Below are 7,923 nucleotides of genomic sequence, written 5' to 3'. Positions count from 1 at the left end.
GACATTATCAAGCACTCCAAACTTTATCTTTGCTCCAAACGCACAGCGAGCTGCCAGAGTCCAATGATATAATCGCCAGCTAACCTGTTGGAAGAACAATTCCCTTCTTCCTCCAGACCTTGTTCTCGCACATCAGAGGAGTGAGCAGAATCTGCACTCAGTGCATTTGTCAGCTCCCACTTCCCACAGCCAGTGCTTATATGTAACTGCAAACAGTGTGCACGTTTAACAGCGACCACTTCTAACGACGCGCGCTCCCGCGTACTTCTAACAGTGCGCACTCCTAATGACGCGCGCTCCCGCGTACTTCTAACAGTGCGCACTCCTAATGACGCGCGCTCCCGCGTACTTCTAACAGAGCGTACTCCTAACGACGCGCGCTCCCGCGTACTTCTAACAGTGCGCGCTCCTAATGACGCGCGCTCCCGCGTACTTCTAACAGTGCACACTCCTGACGACCCACCTGAGGTGGTGGGTGGGTGGGTGGGTGGGGGAGTTGGAAGCAGGCATTTGGAGTGAGTGGTTGCATCCACAAGCTGAGGCACTGAGCACAAGAGCCGCGCAGATAGACTGTGGGTCAAGTGCCGGGCGAGATGGGATCATTGGGGTGTTTACAGGAAGGCTGTGGTGGCCAACCTGAGTCCACAGAGCACAGGCGGGAGGGTGGCCTGGTGTTAAGGGAGATTGGACCGGCTGGTCTTACACTGGACCCTGGAGGCTGAGCGGTGACCTTATGCGGGTTTATAAAGCGATGAGGGGCATAGATTGGGTGGATAGTCACAGTCTTTCTCCCAGGGCAGGGGGGTCCTGAACCCGAGGGCACAGATTGTAAACATTCTAATCACACCTGCTTCCACCACCTGCCCCGGCAGCTCATCGCTCTGTGAAAAACTTGCTCTTCAGATCTTTAAATTCCTTCCTCCTCATCTTAAATATATTTGGGCAGGTCTATGGCTAGGAATGGTATGGATGGTTATGGCCTAACATGGGCAGGTTGGAGGAGATAGACTTGGTCGGCATGGACAAAATGGGCCGAAGGGCCTGTTTCTGCGCTGTCTGATTCTAATTCCATAAAACATCTTCCCATGCTTCCCATGGCTTGGCACCAGTGTGACTGGTTGGGTTAATCTTGTTGCAGGCACTTGATTGTTCATAACATCTAGTTTAGTTTAGTTTAGAGATACTACGCAGAAAAGGCCCTATCGGCCCACCGGGTCTGTGCCGACCAGCGATCCCTGCACAACCTACACGTATGAGGGACAATTTTGACATTTACCAAGCCAATTAACCTACAAACTTGTACGTCTTTGGAGTGTGGGCGGAAACTAAAGTTCTCAGAGAAAACCTACGCAGGTCACGGGGAGAATGTACAAACTCTGTGTAGACAGCGCCCGTAGTCGGGATCGAACCCGGGTCTCCGGCGCTGCATTCACTGTAAGGCAGCAACTCTACCGCTGCGCCACCGTGCTGCACTACTACTGTCGATATACTTCACAGTCTGTCTCACCCTTTTCTCCTCTCCCTCTAATTTACAATCACCTAATGGAGGCCATTGGGTCAGCTCTGCCTGTGCCAGCTGTTGCAAAGACCACAAGTCCCATTCCCCCGCTCTGTCCCCAGTCTTTCTCTTAAACTAAAACCCTTATGTTCCATTGCATTTCCACAACACAATACTGTTCAAAAATTGCCAAAATATAAAACCTCACGGATGAAGATACAAAGATAGCTCGACATCTGAGTAAAATGTATGAGGGGAATGGATGAAGTAAACGCTCAGTGCTTTCCCCAGGGTTTGAGGATTCTAAAACTAGAGGGCATCGGCTTTGGATGAGAGGGGAGAGATTTAAGAGTGTCCTCAGGTCAGCTAGTCCAATCACAGGGCAGTCCATGTCTGAAATGAACTGCTAATTCTGACTTCTAAAATACATTTGGATAGAAATATGGATCGGGAGGAAGTAGAGGGATATGGGGTAAATACAGGGAAATGAATACTAGATCAATCTCCCAACTTGGTGGGCATTGAACAGATGGGCTGAAGGGTCTGTTTTGATGCTCTACCGTTCTATGACTGTAATATACATGATGTGTGGCTGTATAATGTCCTAGAGTGACCAACAAGTGGTTTCCAGGCCTTGTGTTGGTTATCCAATGTTGCGTGGGATACAGGGTGCTTTTTACTTTGTGCCTTTTGATGAAATGTTTGCGTTTACTGTGGGAGAATTATTTGCACAGACGAGGAAACAATGGATGTGCAGTTCCACAGAACCAAACATTCATTGGCAGATAATTCACCCTCTCTGTCACAGGGACATCCAAAATGAGAAAATGCACCAGGATAAAATTCACTGTATAAACATTGTGATTACCTTACCACAAGAAACTGACTTAAAATTGTCCAAAAGGAATATGGGAATCTAAACTGCAATTAAATGTTGATTCTTTCATCCACGTATGATTTATTTGACTAAATCAAATTCTTCTTAAAGGAGAAAGTTGATTCAATGGACAGAACTGCCATCTGTGTGTAATTACATGAAGGGTAAATTGTTTGCCAATCAGACTCGGTACTTTCCCAATCACTGGAACTTGGCACAAGCCACGCTGGTCTGCCACATCGTTAGTGTGGACCAGCTGGTGATCCACAAACGGTGATCATAAATCCTCCTACCTCAGCCCACTGCTGTAACATGACGGTCTTCCCACGACTTTCAGTCTGAAGAAGGGTCTCAACCCGAAACATCATCCATTCCTTCTCTCCAGAGATGCTGCCTGACCCGCTGAGTTACTCCAGCACTCTGTGAAACGTCACCCATTCCTTCTCTCCAGAGATGCTGCCTGACCCGCTGAGTTACTCCAGCACTCTGTGTCAACGGACGATTTCCAATTTGTGTTGTTCACAGGAAAGTTGTGATTGCAGTTGTGAAACGGTTGTGACAGTGTTTGCATTCCTTCATTCTCCCTCTCTCTCTCTCTCTCCCCCTTTCTTTCCTCTCTCTCCCCATCCATCTTTCTCTCTCTTTATCCTTTTTTTGTGTCTCTGTAGGTAAGCCGTCATTGACAATAAACAGATGTAAGTGGACTCTCCTGCTTCCATCGCTCTCTCCTGGGCAAGATTAATTCAGGATAATCTAATGGAGATGAACATATATCCTTGTGGCAGTCCTGCCAACATTCTACCCTTGATTCTAAGATCTCCACGCTTGCTTTTCCAGCATGTTCTGTGTGGATAGATGCACCGGTGCCAAAGTAGACAGGAAACTTGCTCCGTTAGGTTCATAGTTTCATTGCAACTGTTCACTAAACATCATTCTGATGCTCTGGAGAAGGTTCTCGACCCTAAACGTCACCCATTCCTCCTCTCCAGAGATGCTGCCTGTCCCACTGAGTCACTCCAGCATTTTGTGTCCTTCATTCCAATGTTTGCAATGTTCTATGAATATCCGCTACAGTATCTCCATTACCTTAATGTAAGAAACAATTTTATCAAACTATTTCCAATCTATAATTAAAAACCTCCTTGGAGCAAGAGGATAGCATGTAATTGAATAGCAAAGCAAAGACTTCTCACTGTTTCTTGGTACATGACACCAAACATTGCAAAGATGTGTGGATTGGTGGGTTAATTTCCATGATCTTTATGACTCTAAGACTAGGCTCCTGGACGAATGATCTACTTCTGAGGAAAAGTCTGAAAAAAGTTCTGAAGAAGGGCTTCGACCCGAAACGTCACCCATTCCTCCTATTCAGCGATGCTGCCTGTCCCGCTGAGTTACTCCAGCTTTTTCTGTCTACTTCTGAAGAAATATGGGAAAGATAATCAGTGACACCCATTTCAAAATCTGTGGGTTGGAGGCAGGAAGGAAAGAGAATAATTAAAGAGAAGGAACGATTTAGCTGTAATCCTCTAATCCAAAGTAGAAGTTGAGAGTTGTGGTCAAAGATTTGTTTTTTGCACAACAATATTATCTCTGGAGATAATATTTGTTTGGGTTTATGTTTATTATTGTCACATGTGTGGGGATACAATGAAAAGCTTTTATTGCATGCTCTCCAACCATGCCAGATAATACCACACATACATACAATCAAGCCCAACTGAAGGCCAATAGGCAGAGCAAAGAGGAAGATATAGAGTGCAGAATATACAGTGGTTCACAGTAGTGCAATAATTCCATAAACAAAGTCCAATGTCCGCAATGGGATAGAGGTGAATTGGACAGTACCCCAGCTTATGGAAGGACCGTTCACAAGTCTGATAACAGAGGGGAAGAAGCTGTTCGTGAGTCTGGTGGAGCGTGCTATCAACCTTCTGTAGCATGAGACTGGATGGGAGCATGGAGAAGAAGGAATGGGCTGGGAGACGTCTTTGATTATGTTGCCCGCTTTTCTGAGGCAGCGTGAAGTGTAGATGGAGTGAATGGTGTGGAGTCTGGACTGTTGATGCTTTAAAGACTGATGTTCTCAGACTGGGAATACACACTCTCAAACGGCCAAGCTATTTTCTAGGAAAGAACTATTCTTAACCTTATTATCGTACATGGCCGATTCCCAGGCACTTTCCAATCTCCCACGTGCTGGGGCTCGGAATAGAACCCCAACTTCTTGTCATCGTTAACAGATGCATGAATTATCATCATGTGCTGTTATTCCCTGCAAAGACTTCCCACATATTCATAACAAGCAGCTGACAAGATGCTAAGTGCTTTCAAAACATATTGAATTTAAAAACAAAATTATTAAACAGAAAACGAAAACCTCCATGCCTTGTCAGCCCGGCTTGTTATCGATCGGTTCTCATGTTTCTCCCAGTAGACCAACTTATCCAAGAAGAAAAGGGAGATTAACCCCTTTCCTCAGGCAGGATTGTGAAGAATGTGCATTATTCTCCCTGGTTTGGGACCTGTGGGATACACTTTCACCACTACCCTCTTTGTGTCATGTTGATTGGAATGATTGCAGCTACCTCAGAGATAATGTGGGTCACTGCACTGTTTGTTCAGCTGCTTAGAAAAACATTGGAAAATCATTGGAAAGACCAGGTTCCTGGCTGCCAGTGATTAAATGGCAATTATTTATCAGCAATATTTATTAGACGCAGATTTCTCTTTGAACTGGCTGGATAAAGCAGCAGATTGCCCTGCTTGCTTGACACCTTAATGAAAGTATTAAAAGCAAATCCTCATTAGGTTCTGGCAGTGTTATCATGATGAACTCTGCTGGAAAGGCAGAGAAACAGCCCTCTTGTTTCACCCTTGCTCTCGGCACAGCACAGGGAAAACTGCAACTTAATGAACGAGTCTAACGTTAAATAAAACAGGCGTTGTGTGTTTCAAGAACTGTTTCACAACTGCAGTAACTCACCAGCACTGTGAGGGCATTCTGTTTACTCTGAGCCAGTAACAGTTAAGAATAACACGGGCAATGATGGCCAGTTGTTTAACAGTCTCAATGAGAGTTTTATGGCAGTAATCTATGATGAATAGGGCTTAGCTTGTAAACCATCGTTCCTTCCCCATAGCTCAGGTTTTCATTGTGTGGAGACCGTCTCCCATTTTTGGGAAAGCACTGGGTTCCATTCCTGTCAGGACTTCTTTAGACTTTGGTCCTGAGGGGAATGAAGTGTCAGTGTAGGTGGTAGGGTTGCCAACTGTCCCGTATTAGCCTGGACATCTCGTATTTTGGGCTAAATTGGTTTGTCCCGTACGGGACCGCCCTTGTCCCATATTAGGCCCATGGGCTGCTGTTGGCCGGGACAGTGTAGGCTAACGGAGTGTGTTTGCCTAACGGAGGTTGTGTAGCAACCGGCCTCCCGGCCCGGGCGGCCGCCATTTGTGGAGCGGGAGCTGGCTGAGTGAGGTCATGTGGGGCGTGGGGCGGTGACGTCACCTTGTCCCGTATTTGGGAGTGAGATAGTTGGCCACCCCTGGTAGGTGGGGAGCTGGAATTACGCACAAATATAATTCATGGACCTTTAAGGCCAAGGTAAGACTCGATAATTTTCAGAACTTGATACTTGCAAGTTACAAGATGGTGCAGAAAGAACATAGAATGTGGAACAGTACAGCACAAAAACAAGTCCTTTGACCCACAAGGCCTGTGCTGAACAAAATGCTAAGACCATTTCTTGCCTGCCTGTACATAATGCATATCCCTCCATTACCTGAATATCCATGTGCATATCCAAAACTCTCTCAAATACCACTGTCGTATTTGCCTCCACCATCATCACCGTTGGTTTCCAGGTGAAGCTGGTGACTCTTTGTATACTGTCTCAGAAGCAATCAACTCAACCATTGCACTCTTATCCTTATGTATGATTAGTTCATCAGTTAATAAGTTATAGGAGCAGAATGAGGCCATTCCCAGCTTTGCTGTGTTCAGCCCAGCCCCAGCATCGTGGTGGCTTGAGGTTGGGATGAGGGGGGGCTGAGGGGAGATGGAAATGTCCCAGTCCCATCTGGCAGTAGATGCCTACAGCCCTACAGCCCTACAGCCCTGCAGCCCTACAGCCCTACAGCCCTACAGCCCTGCAGCCCTGCAGCCCTGCAGCCCTGCAGCCCTGCAGCCCTGCAGCCCTGCAGCAGCTGGTAAATCCACTCCTGCCCACTTAGACAATAGACAATAGACAATAGACAATAGACAATAGGTGCAGGAGTAGGCCATTCAGCCCTTCGAGCCAGCACCGCCATTCAATGCGATCATGGCTGATCACTCTCAATCAGTACCCCGTTCCTGCCTTCTCCCCATACCCCCTCACTCCGCTATCCTTAAGAGCTCTATCCAGCTCTCTCTTGAAAGCATCCAACGAACTGGCCTCCACTGCCTTCTGAGGTAGAGAATTCCACACCTTCACCACCCTCTGACTGAAAAAGTTCTTCCTCATCTCCGTTCTAAATGGCCTACCCCTTATTCTTAAACTGTGGCCCCTTGTTCTGGACTCCCCCAACATTGGGAACATGTTATCTGCCTCTAATCCCCTAATTATCTTATATGTTTCAATAAGATCCCCCCTCATCCTTCTAAATTCCAATGTATACAAGCCCAATCGCTCCAGCCTTTCAACATACGACAGTCCCGCCATTCCCCTCTCCCAAACCCTCGTTCATAACTCAGGCGATCGTGACTCGGGGTGGACTTGTGTAAGGACAGGGAGAGGTCAGAGCAAGTATAGGAATGTATTGGGAACCAGGGGCCCTTCAGCCCCTCCATGCCACCCCTCTGTCATTCCATTAGATCGTGCCTTGTACGTGCCTCATCTCCTTTACCAGAGTCCCCTCCAAAACCCTTGTTTAAATCATCGACAAAAGTCAAACTCTTCAACATCTCACGGCACCCTGGCCGGGTCTGCTCGCAACACCATGTCAATGCACTGGGAAGAGGCTCTCCTTATTCTGCCAGTGGAAGGACAAAGTTAAAAAAAATAAGCTCTGAAACAAATAAATAAATAGGGTTATGATTAATAAGCAGAATGAGCAGATGTAATAACATGGTGGCCAGTTAATCTTCATTAAAGCACTCAGTTGAAGATTATGGCTTGTGTCCTTCTATCAGTATCTGACACTTTGTTGCACTCAGACTCCTAAATATTTGCTCCTCTGTGAATAGATTGAAAGGGAATTGATTTATTTCGTGTTTTTAAACAGTTTTCAAGACAGCGTCAGAGATAGTTAATGTCATTCTTTTGATAGAGTGACCTTGTTCCTGCTGATTGATGCTGGAGTGGAGCTGTGGGATTGTGGGGCCAGGCTTGGGATCTGGTCTGTGCCAGCTGGTTGTAGACTTCACGCATGGACCTTCTCTCCTCGTCACCTGAGCACACCTGGTGCTGTGGAGCTCGCTCAGGTGCAGGTCAGGAGCCACCTGGGCTGGGAGGCTGGAGATCGGATGTCTACTCTGGTGTGGCTCTCTGCTTATGGAATGAGC

This window comes from Rhinoraja longicauda, chromosome 35, assembly GCF_053455715.1.
Source record: "Rhinoraja longicauda isolate Sanriku21f chromosome 35, sRhiLon1.1, whole genome shotgun sequence".
NCBI classification, from domain to species: Eukaryota; Metazoa; Chordata; class Chondrichthyes; order Rajiformes; family Arhynchobatidae; genus Rhinoraja; species Rhinoraja longicauda.
This window is presented reverse-complemented; position numbering follows the sequence as displayed.